At 40.9% G+C, this 20,435-nt stretch overlaps 1 protein-coding gene and 1 long non-coding RNA gene across 5 annotated transcripts in view; one reads left to right on the top strand and one right to left on the bottom strand.

Annotated features, from left to right (window-relative positions):
* The window catches only part of srfbp1 (serum response factor binding protein 1), a 205,421-nt gene that overhangs the window by 83,373 nt on the left and 101,613 nt on the right, over positions 1 to 20,435 (bottom strand). The window lies entirely within an intron of this gene.
* LOC122560690 overlaps positions 1 to 20,435 on the top strand; it is a 117,419-nt gene that overhangs the window by 17,943 nt on the left and 79,041 nt on the right. The window contains exons 3-4 of the long non-coding RNA XR_006314786.1: positions 6,197 to 6,325; positions 12,361 to 12,486. This is a non-coding gene — a long non-coding RNA (uncharacterized LOC122560690). The remainder of the gene's footprint in view (positions 1 to 6,196; positions 6,326 to 12,360; positions 12,487 to 20,435) is intronic.

The following is a 20,435-nucleotide window of genomic DNA, read 5'->3' as shown; positions in this document are numbered from 1 at the left end:
CGAGCTACAAATCTTCTCACAAACTTTGAATTCTTGTAAATCTTTTCTGAACCCTTTCAAGTTTCACAACATCCTTCCTATAGCAGATATTGCACGCAATATTCCAAAGGTAGCCAAACCAATGTTCTGTACAGCCTCAACATGACCTCCCAACCTCTATACTCAATGCACTGATCAGTAAAGGAAAGCATACCAAAATGCCTTCTTCACTATCCTAACTACCTGGAACTCCATTTTCAAGGAATTATGAACTTGCACTCCAAGGTTTAGCAACACTCCCCAAGACCTTCCCATTACCTATATAAGTCCGAGCCTGATTTGCCTTTTCAAAATGCAGCAGCTTACATTTATCTAAATTAAACTCCATCTGCCCACTCCTCGGCCCATTGACCCATCTGGTCAAGATCCTGTTGTATTCGGAGGTAACCTTCTTCACTGTCCACTACATCGATCCTTGCGGCACACTGCTGGTCACAAGCCTCCAGTCTTTGAGCCATTTGGATATCCAAATAGCTAGTTCTCTCTGTATTTCATGTGATATAACCTTGCACCCCAGTCTACCAGTGGGAACCTTGTTGAACACCTTACTGAAGTCCATATAGATCACGTCCATCGCTCTACTCTTTGTTACTTCTTCAAAAACTCAAACAAGTTAGCAAGACATGATTCCTCATGCACAAAGCCATGCTGACTATCCCTAATCAGTCCTTGCCTTTCCAAATGCTTGTAAATCCAGGTCCTCAGGATTTCCTCCAAAACCTTGCCCATCACTGATGTCAGGCTCACCAGTCTATAGTTCTCTTTTCCGAACCATCTTTCTTAAATAGCGGCACCACATTAGCCAACCTTCAGTCTTCTAGCACCTTGCCTGTTGCTATCAATGATACAAATATCTCACAGCAAGGAACCCAATCACTTCCTTAGCTTCCCACAGCGTTCTAGGGTACACCTGACTAGGTCCCAGGGATTTATCCACTTCTATGCGTTTTAAGATGTCCAGTACCTCCTCCACTGTAATATCTTTCAAGATGCTGCTATTTATTTCCCCATGTTCTGTAATTTCCATATCCTTCTCCATGGCAAACACTGATGCAAAATACTCATTTAGTATCTCTCTCCATCTCCTGTGGTACCACACACTGGCGGTCTTGCTGGTCTTTAAGCAGCCCTATTCTCTCCCTTTTGTTTTTAATGTATTTATAGAATCCCTTTGGATCCTCCTTAACTCTATTTGCCAAAGCTATCTCTCTTTTTGCCCTCCTGATTTCTCTCTGAAGCATACTCTTAATGTATTTATACTTTTCTGAGGAGTCACTCGAGTTCTGCTGACTATACCTGACATATGCTTTCTTTTTATTCCTGACCAAAACCTCAATTTTTCTAGTTATCCAACATTCTCTGCACCTTCCTGTCTTGCCCTTCACCCTAACAGGAACATAATGCCTATGGACTCTCGTTATCTCATTTTTGAAGGCTTCCTATTTTCCAGCCATGCAATTTAATTTATCAGCCCTACCTTCTTCTCTGCTTTGTTGCTGCCTGCCCTGACTGTTTGACTGTCTTTTTCGCAAATGCACCAATCCCAGACTGATATCTTACCTCACTGTCTCCTTGTTCCCCTCCCCCCTCCCTTACTAGTTTAAATCCTCCTGAGAAGCTCTAGCAAATCTCCCTACCAGTACATTAATGGGAGCAAAGATTCTCCCCATCACATGTCAATTATGGTTGAGGTGGTAATGAAATAGAGTCGAAACGTGTGGCACTGGAAAAGCACAGCAAGCTAGGCAGCATCCAAGGAGCAGGAGAATTGACATTTTGGGCATAAGCCAGACTCTCTTGCTCCTCAGATGCTGCCTGACCTACTGTGCTTTTACAGCACCACACTTTTCAACTCTGGCTCTCCAGCAGCTGCAGTCCTCACTTTCTCCTAGTGGCAAAGAAGTAACTTACTTTGGTTGGATTTAACAAATGTTGTCAGAAACTGGGATCGAACATGAATGCTGTCTATTTCAACCTACAGAAAGGCTCCTATCGATCATTCAGATCATGTGTTTCTTTACCTTATCATGTCTAAAGTCTTTTTTGGAGACCAATCTACATTTTCTCATGCAAGATTATTCAACGTGAAGGGAAAAATAAACTTTCCATTCAGTTCTGAGGAGAAGATTGTAAATTCTTGGAAAATAACAGCACTAAAAAAGTATAAAATATCCAAGAGTAGATGGTTTTCATACAGATGTTTTGTGGGTGGGAACATGCCAGATGGCCCAACTATTCTGTCAATTTGCAGACTGTTCCTTTACATTGGGAAATCGTGCATGTTATTCTGGTATTTAAGAAAGGCGAGAGGTAAAAACCAGGGAATTGTAGTCCAGTTAGCATAACATCGGTTGTCAGAAAAAGTCTGGAGTTAAGAATAGAATGATTGAATACCTTAAAAATTTTCAACTGATCAGACAGTGCCAATCTGGATTTGTATAAAGTAGGTCATGCTTAAAAAACCTGATTTTTTTTTCAAAAGAGGTGAATAAGATTAGCGGATAGGGGATTGCCAATCAATATTATTCGTCAATGTTCTGAAGGCATGTGATACAATCCCTCATGAGAATTGAACCTTATGAAACTGAAGTCAAATTACTGATCTGGTTTGGAAATTGGCTCAGTGACAATGATCATGGGGTAGGAAGGAAGGCACTTTAATCGCTAGATGTGATTGTTGGTGTTCTTCAAGGACCTGTGTTGGGGTCTTAACTATCCATCATAATTATTTATGATTTTACTGATTGAATAGAAAGCTATATATATCCACATTTGCTAATAAAACAAAGACAAGCACACTGTAAACTCTTACAAACAGAAGGATAAATTTATGGACATATTAAGAGATTAAGCGAACAAATTAAATTGTGGGAAATGGATTTCACGTCTGACCTCAAAAGTATAGAAAAGCACTTTCTAAATTATGGAAAGCTATCAGCAGAGATCCAAACAGCTGGCAGGTTCAAGAACAAAAATAATTAAAATGTCACAAACAGGTGTATGAAATGATCAAAAACAGCTAATGGAATGTCTAATGGATGGCTTTTGCATCAGAACTAGAATATCTTGGAATTGAAATACTGTGAGCAGTTATTAAACACACTATATACAACACATAGGAATTTCTCACACAAAGTCCCTAGTTTTTAAAAAAGTACTTTTTAAGCGAATCATATATGGAATATAGGAACTAATGTTAAAACTGGAGCTTTTTCCAGGGGAGAAGTCCTGAAAGAACCAATTTGCACATGCCAAAATACTGTAAAATGTATTGTTATGTGTATACCTTGTTTAAATAATTTGTAAAAGAAAATAAATATAAACAAAATACTACATAAATTCAAATTAGATAACACCAATCTTTTTATTCTGACGCAGCCCCTTGGACTCAGGGATGACTTGCTTCCACTCAGGTTTGATGAGAGATTGCTAAGAAGTCCATTGTGTGCTTATGACCCAAAGAATGGGCAGGAATGAAAATATTACTGTTGCTCAGTGAACCACAACCTCAGCCTTGGGTTTCAGATCCTGATCCTGAATAACTTCTATCTACAGCTGGCGTAAGGCTGCTTTGACACATATTTGAGTTAACAATGAATTTTGTCATCCATGTCTGCCTTTGCGAAGTGAAAGCTTGCAACATTTTGTGCACAGCAGTTCAATGACTGAAAGTCAAGTGGTTTTGATTGGGAATAGAGTGGTGCAGGTTTAGCAGAAAGGTCTTGCTGGGTTCGATTGGGTAAAGAGTTAGAAACTAAAGACCTTAAAAATGTATGGACAGTTTATTTCTTCTGGGAGTAGATTTCCTTGGAGCAGTCAATGCTGTCACCAGTCACACTTTTCACTTTGGCACTGCGCTCCCTGTTCAACTCACCTTTGGAGAGGATTTTGTCTGATTTGAAAGGATTAGGAAGCACTTCATACGTACTTTTTGACCAAATGTCATCCACAATAAACTAACTTCCGTGAGTAGCTATCTTCTTCAAGACTTTGCCAGTCTTTCATTGTCATGCAGTTAGGAACATTTCTTGAAAAACATGAACCATTCATGATGAACACCAGTTTTTTTTATTATAAACTCACACCTGGTTCATCCTTCAAGTCATCATATTGGCTTTTAAAGTTTGTTTGGGCGATGGTCAAACTAAGAAGCACTGTGTGCTGGTTTTGGTCTTTGATCAGACTGCCAAGAATCTTTCTAAATCCCCCATGATGCTGCATCCAGTTTGACACGTTGTACTAGCACTGAAAGGCATAAGTACTTTGTTTAGTTTTTGTTACCCTGGATTGCTGTCAGTATGGGTGGTAGCCCAATGCACCCTCACAATGTCAACTGCTCATTCTTGGTCTCAAACCATTTTAGCTTCGAATGCAATTGCTGAAGTAATAGTTCTCCTTGCTTTTGAAACAGCTGACTCACAATCATGATTTGCTGGGCTTTTCCAACTGATGTTTGGGTGGTTCTCAGGGCTGGAAGGTCTAAATTACAAGCTAAAAACAAATCTCAAATGACTTCGAACCTGTCTCTTCTACCCCCACCTTGGAGTGGAACAAAAATCACATGTGGGGTTCCAAAAGAACTTCCTTCTATCTGTCACCTGTAAGACCCTAAACCAAAATAGCACCAAAGCCTGCAACACAGTGGGCTCAGTGGTTAGCACTGCTGCCTCACAGTGCCAGGGACCTGGGTTCAATTTCAGCCTTGGTGACTGTCTGTGTGGAGTTTGCATATTCCCCCCGTGTCTGCGCGGGTTTCCTCCGGGTGCTCTGGTTTCCTCTCTCAATCCAAAGATGTGTAGGTTAGGTGAATTGGCCATGCTAAATTGCCCACAGTGTTCAGGGATATGTAGGTTAGGTGCATTAGTCAGGGGAAACATACAGTAATAGGGCAGGGGAATGGGTCTGGGTAGGTTACACTTCAGAGGGTCGGTGTGAACTTGTTGGGCCGAAGGGCCTGTTCCCACACTGTAGGGATTCTATGATTTAAATATCTCTCTCACTGACTTTAAAATGGTCTCTCTACCATTACCCAGTATAAAATTCCAAGATAGGCATTTCTGGGACAGCAAAATTCAAATTGGATGGCAGGGTCAGGAACTGTACCCATATTGCACAAAAGTAACCAGTCCTGGCTACAACTATGATCTTAAAACAAAAAAATACTGCGCTAAGTGCACATGCCCAAAATATCGGTCATGTTAAGTGGAACAACTTTGGAGGAGTCAACTTAAAACGGGGACTTACTGTACTGACCTTAAAAGTAGTGCAGCATAGAATGAAATTACAAGGAATGAAAACACCAATTAGGGCTGTACCCCACTGGAAATAACAAGGTTAAAGGGCAATTTGATTCAAGTTTTCCAATGGTTTGAGGAAAACTAATATGAATTAGATGGCCTGGCTTAAATGTTAGAGCCATGAGTGAAACTGGAAACAGTTCTCCACCCAATAAAGGTGGTAGAGATTCTGGACTCAATTGAGCAAATGGCAATTGATGCCGCATCAATTGTTCATTTCAAATCTGGGATTGAAAGCTGTAGTGAACCAGTTACTATGGATGTGGAGCAAAGTCTTTGTACTGTGAATGAGCTACCATGAGAAGTACACGTAACAACATAATAGCAATGTCAGAGTCAAATGAATAGGTAGAGAGCTCTGGAAAGGAGCAGAAGCTCTAATGTCATATGAGTGCATGATCTACACAAGGTTCTTGCAGAAAAAGGTCAAGGACTCAAGCAGCAGTCTTTTGGAAGATTGAACAGTCCCAAATGTGACTACTACAAGAAAATATGGCAGCAGTGGAAAAGAGAAAAGAAAACAATAAAGTCTGCAGTTGAAGAAAATCTTGTGGTTAAGGAAAACCAGAAGAAAAAGTGTTTCAAGACATCATGAGAGCAGCAGTAAGCTGGAAAACAGAGCTGGTTACTGGACAGCAGAGAGCAGTATATGGGGGCATTAACACAATGGTTCAAACAGAAGCAAAGAATTGAAATAAAAACAAAGTGCTGGAGAAATTCAGCTCTTGAACTATCTGCGGAGAGAAGCAGAATCAACTTTGAGTCTGTCAATGACTCTTCTTTCAAAACGTTTTTCATTATTTGCGAAAAAAAAGTGTCACACTGGACTGGAAACATTAATACTGTTTTCCTCTTCACAGACACTGCCAGGCCTGAACATCATTTGCTCTGTTTTTATGTAAACGTAGGCCACTTTCAGAAACAGTTCAGCTTTTGGAAGGACCACATCAGGCTCAGGAATGCAAACATTTGAAGAAATGGTTGACCAGGTAAGGAATTCATTCAAAGTTGAAAAGTGTGGCGCTGGAAAACCATAGCAGGTCAGACAGCATCTGAGGAGCAGGAGAGTCGACATTTTGGGCATAAGCTCTTCATCAGCAATGTGGAGGTGGTACGGGGCTGAGAGATAAATGGGGTGGGGGTGGGGTAGGTAGGTGCGTTGGCAGGTGATGCAGGTGAAAGATAAATGTGACAGGTTGATGGGGAGGGTGGAGCAGATAGGTGGAAGGAAGAGGGTCAAGAGGGTGGTGCCAAGTTGGTTGGTTGGATCTGGGATGAGGTGAGGAGGGGGGGCGAAGATTTGGAATCTGGTGAAGTCGATGTTGATGCAGTGTACTGTTGGGTCCTGAGGCAGATGATAAGGCATTCTTCCTCCAGTTGGCACGTGGGTTTGGTTTGGCAGTGGAGGCGGGCCAGGACTTGCATGCCCTTGGGGGAGTGGAAAGGGAAGTTGAAGTGGTTGGCAAAAGGGCAGTGGGATTGTTTGGTGCACAGGTCCCAGAGATGTTTCAGGGAATGCTCCATGAGTTGGTGTTCCGTCTCCCCATGTAGGGGAGACCATATTAAGAGCAATGAACGCAGAAGATGAGGTGGGTGGATGTGCAGGAAAATCTCCACCAGACCTGAACTGATCCTTTAGGGATTTGGGTAGAAGCGAGGGAGGAGGTTTTACACCTTGTTTGGCAGCAAGAGAAGGTGCCAGTTATGGAGGGTAGGGGTGTAGACCTAATGAAGGAGTGGCAGAGGAAATGGTCTCTGCGGAACGCAGATAGAGGTGGGGAGTTAAATAATATCTCTAGTGGTGGGGTCTGACTGTAGGTAGCGGAAATGGTGGAGGATAATGCGCATCAATCTGGGGATTCTTGGGGTGGAAGATGAGGGTGAGGGGGTTCAAGGGTGGAGGTACAGGAGGAGGAGATGCACTGGAGTGCATTGTTGATCATGTGAGAGGGGAAATTGCCATTCTTGAAGTAGGACGACATCTGGGATGTCCTGGAGTGAAATTGCTCCTCCTGCAAGCAGATATGGTGGAGGCCGACGAATTGGGAGTAAGGGACTGCATTTTTACAGGAGAGGAGGTGGGAGGTGGTGTAGTCAAGGTAACTGTGGGAGTCGATGACTCTGTGTAGAGTCGGTTGGCGAAGACAGAGACGGAGAGGTCCAGGAAGGGTTGGGAGGTGTTGAAGTTGATGAACTGTTCAACCTCATCTTGGGAGCATGAAGTGGCACCAATACAGTCATCCACTGTAGTGGAGGAAAAGTTGGGAGATGGTGCTGGTGTAACTGCAGAAGAGGGATTGTTTCATGTATCCTGCTAAGAGGCAGGCATAGTTGGGGCCTTTGCGGGTGCCAATGGCTACCCAACTGGTCTGTAGGAAGTGGGAGGAATTACTTCAGGCTTGGCCAAGAAAGTTAACAAGAACCAGATCCATACATTACTTTATGCTGTGGGAATCTTTGCTAATAACATGGTAGCAAGACAATGCATCGGTGAGACTATCATTTGGTATGACAAGGTAGAGTCACAGAGTCATACAGCATGGAAACAGATCCTTCAGTCCAATTCGTCCATGTTGAACAGATACTTCCATTTGCCTGCACTTGGCTCACATCCCTCTAAACTCTTCCTACTCATATACCCATCCAAATGCTTTTTTAATGTTGCAATTGTACTAGCCTCCACCACTTCCTCTGGCAGCTCATTTCAGACACTCACTACTCTGTGTGAAAAAGTTGCCCCTTAGATCCCTTTTATATCTTGTCCCTCTCACCCTAAACCTATTCCCTCTAGTTCTGGACTCCCCCATCCCTTGTCTATTTACCCTATCCATGCCCCTCATATTATAAACCTCCATAAGGTCACCCCTCAGCCTCCGACGCTCCAGGAAAAACAGCCCCAGTCTATTCAGCCTCTCCCTACAGCTCAAATCTTCCAACCCTGGCAACATCCTTCTAAGTCTTTTCTGAACCCTTTCAGGTTTCACAACATCCTTCTGATAGGAAGGAGACCAGAACTGCACACAATATTCCAAATGTTACCTAACCAACATCCTGTACAGCCACAACATGACCTCCCAACTCCTATACTCACTGATCTGAGCAATAAAGGAAAGCATACCAAATGCCTTCTTCACTATCCTATCTATTTCTGACTCTACTTTCAAGGAGCTATGAACCTGCACTCCAAGATCTCTTTGTTCAGCAACACTCCCTAGGACATTCCCATTAAGTGTATAAGTCCCACTAAGAATTGCTTCCCCAAAATGCAGCATCTCACATTTGGAATGCGAGATGGAATACAAGATCTCTCCAATGTCCTCAGAGGATGAAAGCCCAGCAAAACTAAATACTCACAGTGGATTCATGCCAATTATCCCTGCATAAACAATCCAAATTGTTGACTACATTTATAACACCTTTTGGACACATTTCTTTTAGTAAACAACTTTTTGAAATCACAGATTTCTCCAGAGACATTTCAAGTAATTATGTACAACACAGTAAATGGCATCAATGGTGCAATATTTCGCATGAACAACATACTGGCACTTGGAGTCGTAAAACAGAAACATGAACAAAACCATCAGAACAGTTTTCAGAAACCTACAATGCAGGCCAAAACATCGAAACCTGAGGGTTTGTTAAGGACTTGAAGTAAAAAATCCAACCATATTTCTTTCATAAATACAAAGATGATGATGCAAAACTGGCTATTGGAGTTTGTCAAGCAGAATACAAATGGGATTTCTCCCAATCCAGGAAAACTGCAGGAGAAATCAGCTAAGTTATTCAAAAGCTAATTTTTGGATACCACTAGAATTTGCCATTTGTACGGTGAGCCTGATAAGACTTGGGAGACAACTGTTTCTTGATTGAAATAACCTCCAAGCAACCAAAAACACATCCAAATGCTCACATAAATGCATCGGTTAAAGGGGTGAAAATGGACTTTACAGAGATTCACTTTGGGAAAACAAAAAAAAAATTTTAGTCAAACACCTTAGTTCTTGAAAAGCAGAAAAGAAAGACAAGGTGCAGAATGTCCTGCCAGTTGGCAGACAAAGATGAAGGTCACCAACACAAGCAGATTTCACTGGATCGCTGGCAATGCAGTTTGCTCAGGAAATAGCATTGAGGACTCTTCTGAATGCCCTTCACCAGAGCAATCAGTTTCAGACAGTACCAGGTCTCCAGATAGTACACTGGACCCAGAGCAAGAGGTTTTTCAGAAACAGGAGAACTGGAACAGAAAGCCTTTTTTCTTCCCTTGATTGGCCATCAAATGAAAAATGCGAACAATCTCCAAAGCAGAAGCTGCAACCTGTCAGTCATAAACCCAGTCAGGGGGCCTACAATAAACAAGCAGCTACTGAAAAAATGCAACTTGGCATTTTTTAAAAAAAAAGTTCCACCATCCCTTCATTAAAACAAGGTGCCGATAATCCTTCAAACCCAAGTCCATAAAATATTTAATATGCACCCACCATAACACTGGGGTGAGATTTAAAGGAACAGACCATTACAGTAAACGTCTAATTGGAAAACACTGCGACTGAGACCATATAGCGTTAAGGCAGACTACAATATCATAAAGAGAAACTGTAAAGCATTGTTAAGCAGAAAACCAATAGAAAGTTGGAAGATCCAATATAGATTTAGGATTTAATGAATACGTAGATGAGCCTCTGAAGTGATGTCTCTCTGAACTCAGTAGCCACATGTTATTATTCTGCTAAGAAGTTGGACCCTGTACAACACAAAGCATATGGTCCCGTCGCTGTACCATCATGTACAATGTAGCGATAAAACTTTTAATAAAAAAAAACTGTAACCTAGAGATTTGGCCTGAGCTTGTATGAAATGCTAAAGAACCCATATTACAGCACGTTACAACAATTCCTCAGAAGATGATATAGAAAGATTTACAACAAGTTCTGCAACCACCCAGGGGAAGACACTCACACTGTTAGTTAGGAGAGTACTGAAGATCCTGGATCTCAAAAACAAGACCAGAGCCATAGCAAGGAGATTACTCAAAGCAAAGGTACCAACCTTACACAGTTTGAGACTTGGGAGGTAAGTGGGAAACATATAGAATGCACATAATAGGCATAGATGGTTGGTGGGTAATATCGAGGAATAGGGTGAAAATCAGAGGCTTACATGAAGTCATGATTTCAGAGTACACAGACTTAAACTTAATAAAACAATAAAACAGTAGGCATATGGAGTTTAGTTACAAATCTGTATTCATCTCTGAATACTGGAACATGCTTTAGAGGCTAAACTGCCAATTGCTATTCCTGCATTCCTAACAATAACATTATCAGAATCTCTAATCTTATACTTTTTAACAATAGCTTTAAATCCATTAGAAGCTCGTAGTCGATATCAGATTTGAATCAAGTTTATTTTATTTTGTTAAAAATGTCTCCCCTCTCCAACTCTAAGGTTATTTTAATCAAGAAATAGTTGTCTCCCAAGTCTGATCAGATTCACCCTACAAATGGCAAATTCTAGTAGTATCAGATCGCTTTTGGATAACTTGGCTGAGTATTTCTCTTTCTCCTGCAGCTTTCCTGGATTGGGGGGGAATATTCCCCTCTGTATTCTGCATCCCCCTCTTGGTATCATAATATAGCAAACTACGTTGTAAAAAATATTTTTCCACATCTCTACATGAATAAATGGTCAGTGGAACAGTGTAAAAAAGCTCCCCTTCAGAGATCAAACTAATTTTCCATTCAGCTATTCCTTTTGGTGTAACAGTATTCCACTGCTGTGAAACTCTGTGGAACAGAAACTCTTCAAAGCAGCACCTACCACCATCTGGTTCTAATTACATCAATAGTTTAGGCTGACATTACTTTTTTTTTAAAAATAATCAGCAGAAATCAGATGCATGATTATTATATTGCTCAAAGCAGACTCTCCAGCGAAGGGTTGTAATTAAGTGGTAAACATTTCACCCAGGATGGTTAGTAAATAGGAGGAAAAAAAAAGACATTTTAAGTTCATTCCTAGGACAAGGTTGTTTATCACCATTACAAATTTCACCTTCTGAATTCAAACATATGAAATGACATATAATAAAATTACTCATCATAAAACATACATAATTATGGTTCTAAATAGGACTTAAGAATCATTGAATTCCTTCCTGTGGAAGCAGACCATTTGGTCCATCGAGTGCACACCAATCCTCTGAACAGCATCTCCCACCCAGACCAACCACCCTAAACTATCCCTGTAGCCCTGCATTTCCCATGGCTAATCCATCTAACCTGCACATCCTTGAACATTACAGGAAATTTAGCATTGCTAATCTATCTAACTCGCACATCTGCAGTCTGTGGGAGGAAACTGCAGCACCCAGAGGAAACCCATGCAGACACGGGGAGAATGTGCAAACTCCACACAGACAGAGGTTTAGCTAAATGTTTTGGACAGGATGGGAACAAATGTTTAGCATTTTACTCCCTTGTGCTGGATATCAAGATGATAGCACTGAAACATGGAAGTCTTTTGCGCATTTGTCAATATCATATATGTTTAGATAAAGTACATTACAGGTCTGAAGAAAATTTTCTTTCAAACAATATCTAGAATGATCAAGAATACAAGTGATCATTAATACAAGTCATGAGTCAAAAAAAAAGGAATTTGTTACATTTTTGCTGCAATAAAGAAGAATGGGGAAACATACACTTACACATGGCTCATTCACAAACTGAGAACAATATCCTGTATTACAGCAGTGTAAATTCAGGTACTCTGGGTGAGGGATAAATCAAAGGAATACACAACTGTTGGATTACCAAATGGAAATTTCAGCTTGAACTTGTCAGAAATAAGTTGAAGGAACAGTAGTAAATGTAAAAGAGCTCGATGTTATAGTTGGCAGATGTTAAAAGGAGGTTATTGCTGGTGTTCAGTCCATTACTCACTATATCAATTTTCTTCCTACATTAGTGAGAAATTGCACCACATTGTATTATATTAAACTGTAATCGGTTGTTTCCAGACTTAGGTGGTGTTATCTGACCTCAGCTGGAAGGAAGTGAGGAGGAGAATGAATCAGGGGAGTTACTCTCGATTGCAAGAAAACATGCAGATGTGAAGACTGAGTTAAGATGGGATCAAGCTCAGGGTTAGTAACCTAACTCAAATAATTAGTCCAAGGGACCATCTAAGTACTGCTTATCAAACAAACATGCATTGGTGCCTTCAGTAAGTGAGAACAGTTGATTGTGTGTTATAAAACCATGCTTTTTAAATTAAAAATGAATATGTATTCACTGGACTGCAATCATTGGTTGAGTTTTAAAAGATTGATTTCAATGACTTAAAACAACTTCTGAGATAGCTGCATCAACATTCCTGGAGCTTACAATTTGTACTTTGCTAATTACAAATCCATTGTAACAGAGTCAGATTATCTGGAAGAACCCATTTCAGACAAGTACTTTTGAAGAACGTAACTGGCCCATTTTCTGACCCATTCACAATAAAATCCAGACGGCCTGCTAACTGGTGTGGGAACAAATCAGTAGATGCGATAATTTTGGACAATGGATTCCAACTGAGTATAATCCAGCCACAATCTAATCCTGCCTAAACGATGAATCTGGAATCAACTTGCTGTGTCCACATTTACGTAACTGGTCAGTTGATGGAAGGGGATGCGATGAAATCAACTCACCCTTTTTTTAAATAAAAACCAAAAGGACTGCAGATACTGTAAATCAGAAACAAAAATGGAAATTTCTGGAAAAGCTCAGTAGATCTGGCAGCATATGAGGATGGAACTATTTTGGGTCGAGTGACCCTTTCGCAGACCCTTTTTATACATTCTTTTAAGGTGCTACTGCTCTGTAAGCCACAGATCAGAAGAAAGATGTATAAGAACTAGGATCCTGTGAGATACTCTCTCCAATCATCATATAAACTCAGGTCCTGTCTGTTGTTTGACCATCCATCATGGAGTGTTTTAGGAATCAACTCATCAGCTGCTCGGAAAAGTTATAAATCACATCTCAACATCTCTGAATCATCCAGAATGCTCTCCCTGCACCATCTGGTCCAGTCTGAAATGACCTAATTCTCAATCCATAAGAAGTCAACTTTTGACTTTTTAAAACTACTTAATCTAGGCTCCCATAACCATGGGAAGGATCTGGATTGACTAGTATCAGATCTTCTGTGGAAAAAGGCAGAGGTGTAGCTAAGTACATGACTGAGCAAATCATTCGCTGCAAACCTATTGTAGAATATGAAGGACCACAAGCTAAAGTTAGAGGTTTGAAACTGTCACTGTAAGCAATGCAGAGGCAGAACGTTTATTTTCCCAACAGCAGGTGACTGCTTTGTGGAACACCTCCACTCATTCCACAAGCATGAACCCAACCTTCTAATTGCTTACCACTTCAATCCACCAGCCTGCTTTCATGCTCATATTTCCATCCTGAGCCTGCTGCATTGTGATAATGAAGTCCACTCAAGTTGGAGGAACTGCACCTCACTTTTTGTTTACAGTTTACAGCTGTTTGGTCTCAACATTGAATTTGACAACTTCAGATTGTGGACTCTGTCCTCCATTTTGATATTTTCCTCTGTCTCTTCCATCCTACACTGTACCACCCCACCACCATCACAGTATTTGTATTTTATCTATCATTGCTTGGTTTTTAATCAGAATTCAACTTTATTCTGACAGGAGCACTTTCTCTGAATCTGTGAGTCATCTTCTCTAGAATCATTATCATTCCCTTTGTCTTTTGCTCAAAGACACATTTTAATGTCCAATCACACTTAACCTTTTTATGACCTGCCTTTCTGTTCCACTTGTCCCTCCTCCCTCTCAACAACATGACGTTTGCTGTGTTTCCACCGCTCTTCAGTTTAGAAGTAGTCATTGGACTTGAAACGTAAACTGTTGCTCTCCACAGATATTGCCAGGCCTGCGAGCAATCTTTCCTCTAACTGTCCAAAATACGCTGGTCACGGCAACGATTTCCGGTTCCTTGGAAAGTTAGGAGGGAATGTTGCTGCTGCTGAATTTCTTTTATGTTTTGCGTTTATTTCAGATCTCCAGTACCTGCAGTATTTTGCTTTTATTGACCCAACAGGAAATTGTGGTGGGGGATGGACATGATATGTGGTCACAGAGGGATATGTGGAAGCAATCAGGACTGGGCTTTGTTTGGAAATCGTAAACTGGAGATAGAGAAGACATGTATATAGCAATCTCAATAGGATGGCCGTTAATGTGTGCAGAAAAATTGCATGAAGGGAGAGGTTAGAGGCGAGAAAATGGCAGTGATCTCAGAGGAGAGGTGTGCGGAGACAGATTTAATACGCCACGGATGAGAATTCACTTTTGGCAACTGAAGGGGTAAAAGCAGTACTTCAGCCAAATCTAACATAAGAAAGTAAGAAAATGGAAGAGGATCATATTGCAAAAGAAAATGCAACTTCAGTTGTTAACCATATGCTTGCAGTGTTCTTTGAAGATGGTGTACTCTAAATTGGCTGATAATCTAATTTGTATCTGCAACGTACTATCGATCTCAGTAGCAGCCACCAAAGAAAAACCAAAACAACTAGTGGGTGGCAAAGAAACAAATGTCTGCAAAATTATCGTGCAACCATTATATTAACTGCTGCTAAAAGTAGACAACCTGCACAAATCTAGTATGCATAAATCTTAGGCTAATTATATGGTGGATTCAAACCCCAAAATTATTCTGCCATCTGCAAAACCAAATAATTTAATCTAGATTAAGATGTTCCCATACCATACCATTATCCTTCTGTAAAGTTACTTTAATTCCTATGATCAAGGACCTGCCTCTGCATTGCCAAGAAGTGATTGCACAATACTAGGCTATGACAGTAAAGCTCAGTCAGAAAAACAGCCACCAAATGTTAATTAGAGCTCTTTAAAAACTTGTGAATAAATAGCTGCTCAATGACAGTGATATAGATTAGGTACACCACAAACAACTGGAGAAAAAAAGTAACGTTATCCTTCAAGTTTAATTGTGTGGTCTTTCTCACAAGTTTCATCACCATGATAAACAGTTAATAACACAAACGTGCCAGTGGACTTGAAAACAAGGATACAATAAAAACAAGACTGTTTCTCTTCTATCATTCAATTGCACAGATTGGAAACCAAAGGGATGCATCCTGTGGCAAAAATATAATGCCTCAGTATTTGGACCCATTATTGCAGTAGTAGTAAGGACAGACTTAGAGATGGTGGGGAAAAAATCATGAGATTTTAATATTTTATAAATAAATTATTTTATGTAATTCTTAAAAACTACTAGCAACATCTCTGGAAAAATTGATATAATTTCACAATTTAAAAAAACATATGGAAACAATTAAATACATGTTTTAATACTTTCCACAAAGTTCTGATGCTCCTCTAGGTGGTCAGACAATCTTTGTGAAATCCAGGCTGTCTGCTGTGCAGAACAGATGGGTTGCAAGGCAGAGGAAATAATTCATATTCAATACCAAAGAACAAGACAATTTTCCTTTCAATGCAGCCACAGCTTTTCGAAAAGGCAGTAAGACTGACGACAATTGGCTGAAAGCAGCTTCAAACATTTTAACTGCGTAAAAGTCAAAAGGTCATAACTAATATTTGCTAACTAACCTGCTCAGAAATGTTATTGTACAGCTCTGCAGAAGGAGGGACTTGAACCTGGACCACTGGCTTAGAGGTAGGCACACTTACCTCTGCTCCGCAAACACCCTTAAGGTTATTAAATATTGCTTATTCTTAAATTATCTTTCTTGCACAAATATAACATCTGGGAAAAAAAAACACATCGAGTGATCACTTTCTTAATGGTTTAAAAAAATAACCGTTCTGCAAGCAATTTCACAAATGGAGAGCTGCTTTTAATTTCACCTGTTGGATAAAGGCTACAGAAACCCAATAATTTGATGATACGCTTCAAATCAAGTCCTTTAGAAAGTGGTTTCTCAACAGCCATAAGGTGGGAGAGCCAATTGACTTTTCTGCATGAACAGAATTAAATAAGTTATTCACAGAAGTTAGCATTCCCAGCAAGGTCAGTATTTAAAGTCAATCATTCTTTGTCCTTGTCAAGGTATTGGTGAATTGGCTTCTTATATGTCTGCAGTTCACGTGATGTAACAATAACCACAGCTGTTTTCGGTGTAGAATTCAAGGGTTTTGACCCAGTTATAGTGAAGGCTCAGTAGTATATTTCCATAGGTGAAAGTGGGTACTGCAGATGCTGGAGATTAAAGCCAAGATTAGAGTAGTGCTGGAAAAGCACAGCAGGTCAGGCAGCAACCAAGGAGCAGGATTATCAACGCTTCGGGCCATCAGGAAAGAGGCTGGAAGCCTTGGGGGTGGAGACAGGATGTATGTCAGGATAATATATGATTGAGATGTGAAATGCAGATGATGGGGTTCCCATGAGCATGTTGCTCATTTTCTAGGTGGTAGAGATCATACTTTTGGAGGGTGCTGTCAAAGATGATCCGGTAAATTGCTACAGTTCATCTTGTAGATGGTGCATACTGTTGCCACTGTTCAGTGATCGTGGAAGGCAGTGGATTATATCAAGCTTCTTGAAAGTTGCTGGAGTTACACTCTCCAGGGAAGTGGAAAGTATTCTATCAGATTCATGACTTGTGTTGTCCAGATGGTGGACAGGCACTGAGGAGTCAGGAAGCGAGTTATTTGGCAAAGGATTTCTAGTGTCTGACCTGATCTTACAGTCATAGTATTTATAAAGCTAGCTTCAATGGCAGCCCAGAGAATCTTGATGTGAGGAAATCTTGATGGCAATGAGTTTCAATTTCAAGAGGAAATGATCCAATTCCCTCTTAATAGCACTTGAGAGAAGTTTTCCCTCTGACTTCCACTTCAATCAATTTTACTAAGGATCCTGGATGCCACACTGGAAAAACAATGTTTTGATGCCAGTGGCAATCACTCACGTCTTGTCTCTAGAAGTCGGCTCTATTGCCCAGGTTTGGACCAAGGCTATAAGACAATCTGGAGCATGTATCCAATCCACAACATTTCATCAGGATTTTCATCATCTTTTCAATGACCTGAAATATTAACTCTGTTTCTCTTCATAGATGCTGCCTGACCAGAGTTTTACCAACCTTTCTTGTTTTCATTATTGAGCAGGTTATCAGCAAGTATGAGATGCTTGGTAATACTGGTGACAACACCTTCAATTACTTTGCTGATGATTCACCAGTACACCAACTGGGTAGTAATTGGCTGGATTGGATTTATCCTGCTTTTGCGTGGAAAGGACACACTTGGGCAATTTTTCACAATGCCAAGTAGATGCTTGAAATAATTCCATAAAGTTACCCTTTATTTACACGTGCATAGTATACAACACTGATCCAGAGAGCTCAGAGTTGGCTTCGAAAGTGAACAGAAACTTTGACTCTCCTGTTTATATCTTTCAGCCAGGACTCCCTGATTAGGGCTGTTAATCTGGTCCAATCAGGAATTAATTTCATAATACCACTTGGCTGACCTGGTTCAAACGACTACAATGCCTCTGTTGTAGAGCTTATGTGATGCAGTGGTAGGGTCCTTAACTTTGAATCAGAAGGGTTAGGTTCAAATCCTAACTGCTCCAGAAGTGAATAGTAACATCTCTGAACAGGTTGATTAGAAAATACATTGATATGTATGTTATAACTACACTGCAATGTGCTTGCCATTGGTATGGTTAATTCTGGAGCCCAGGTCTGCAGTATCTCAAATGGAAAAGCTGTCAGGGCTCCAAGTCTTTATTGTCTTCAGTCTGCTCTGCTGTTCCTAGAAATCAGGTAGAATAAATCTAATGCACTGAAGACTGACTTATGTGATGGCCTAGATCCAAGTGGGATCATCCACTTGGCACTTATAGCTGAAGAAGGTTGCAGCCTCAGTTTTTTGAATTTGTCTGTCATCGCTGAGGATGGGTTATTCTTAACAGACATCTCCTATAGTGGCTATTTAATTGCCATGTCTGGAAGTGGAAGACTGCAGAGCTTTTACCTGATTCCTTTGGTTGTGGTATCAATTAGCTCTGTCTATAGCCCATGCTGTTTGCGTTTTTAATATTAATGTGTGCGTTTAGTTTCACCAGATATGCCTGGTGCATTTTTCATTGAATCTGGTTTGTGTCCCTGAATTAATGGCAATGGAGGAGTGAGAGATATCCTGGATCATGAGATTACTGATTATAGTTGAATTCCAGCTGTTAGTGACCCACAGTGTCTCAAAAGTTCAATGCCCAGCTCAGAGTTATTTTAATCTGTTCTTAACCTATCACATTTAACACACCGGAAATGTCATAAAACGGGAGTAGTGCTCTCAGCCTGAAGACAGACTTTGTCACCACAAGGCTTTTTAAAAAATTTATTTGTTCATGAATGTGGATGTTGCTGGCTAGGCCAGAATTTTTGGCCCTCACTAACTCCCCTCGAGATGGTGGCGGTCGTCGTCTTCTTGAACTTGGTCCAATTTAATCATGGAGAGATGCACCTGCAACAGGTAGTTTGGGGAGGAAGGAGGTCAAGTAGGTTTTGCCATTGGTTCTCTCACTACTTGACCAGTCTGGTAGATATGTCCTCAAGAATATGGCCAGCTCAGTCAATAGTCATGTTACTTAGTGATTCTTGGTGACCAGCATTGAAAAGTCTTCTACTCAGGATATGTTCAGAGCCTTTCCGACCCACAGATCTTCGTCGGTGGTGGGCAGGTTGTTGGAAGGAATCCTGAGGGACAGGATGTACATGTATTTGGAAGGCAAGGACTGATTAGGGATAGTCAACATGGCTTTGTACTTTGGAAATCATGTCTTGATTGAGTTTTTTGAGGAAGTAACAAAGCGGATTGATAAGGGCAGAGCGGTAGATGTGATCTATATGGACTTCAGTAAGGCTTTCGACAAGGTTCCCCATGGGAGACTGATTAACAAGGTTAGATCTCATGGAATACAGGGAGAACTAGACATTTGGATACAGAACTGGCTCAAAGGTGGGTGGTGGTGGACGGTTGTTTTTCCGACTGGAGGCCTGTGACCAGTGGAGTGCCACAAGGATCGGTGCTGGGTCCTCTACTTTTTGTCATTTACATAAATGATTTAGATGCGACCATAAGAGGTAGAGTTAGTAAGTTTGCAGATGACACTAAAATTGGAGGTGTAGTGGACAGCGAACAGGGTTACCTCAGATTACAACAGGATCTTGACCAGATGGGCCAATGGGCTGAGAAGTGGCAGATGGAGTTTAATTCAGGTAAATGAGAGGTGTTGCATTTTGGGAAATCAAATCTTGGCAGGACTTATACACTTAGTGTTAAGGTCCTAGGGAGTGTTGCTGAACAAAGAGACCTTTACAAGGATGTTGCCAGGGTTGGAGGATTTGAGCTATAGGGAGAGGCTGAACAGGCTGGGGCTGTTTTCCTTGGAGTGTCAGAGGCTGAGTGGTGACCTTATAGAGGTTTACAAAATTATGAGGGACATGGATAGGGTAAATTGGATTAGTCTTTTCCCTGGGGTCGGGGAGCCCAATACTAGAGGGTTTAGGGTGAAAGGGGAAAGATATAAAAGAGACCTACGGGGCAACTTTTTCACACAATGGGTGGTACATGTATGGAATGAGCTGCCAGAGGAAGTGGTGGAGACTGGTACAATTGCAACATTTAAGAGGCATTTGGATGGGTATATGAATATGAAGGGTTTGGAGGGATAAGGGCCAGGTGCTGGCAGGTGGGACTAGATTGAGTTGGGATATGTGGTTGGCCTGGACGGATTGGACCAAAGAGTCTGTTTCAATGCTGAACATCTCTATGCCTCTAGGTAGTTCCCAACATGTAGGAGTACAGATGTATTATTTGAGAGAGGGTGCTAACCAGAAGACTATGTTTCACTTACATAATTAACCTTCAAAGGGGTCCAAAGTCAACATTCAGAACTCTCAGATTTCTCATTTACAACTGTGTGTCACTGTCCTGCCACAGTTAGTGAGTCTGTCATGCCAGTGGGCAGGATACATCCAAGGTGGTTATAGAGGGCATTTGTTGCAAGC

Source organism: Chiloscyllium plagiosum, chromosome 2, assembly GCF_004010195.1.
Source record: "Chiloscyllium plagiosum isolate BGI_BamShark_2017 chromosome 2, ASM401019v2, whole genome shotgun sequence".
In the NCBI taxonomy this organism is placed as follows: Eukaryota; Metazoa; Chordata; class Chondrichthyes; order Orectolobiformes; family Hemiscylliidae; genus Chiloscyllium; species Chiloscyllium plagiosum.
Note: the sequence above shows the minus strand (reverse complement) of the source record. Positions and strands in the feature narration are given on the sequence as shown.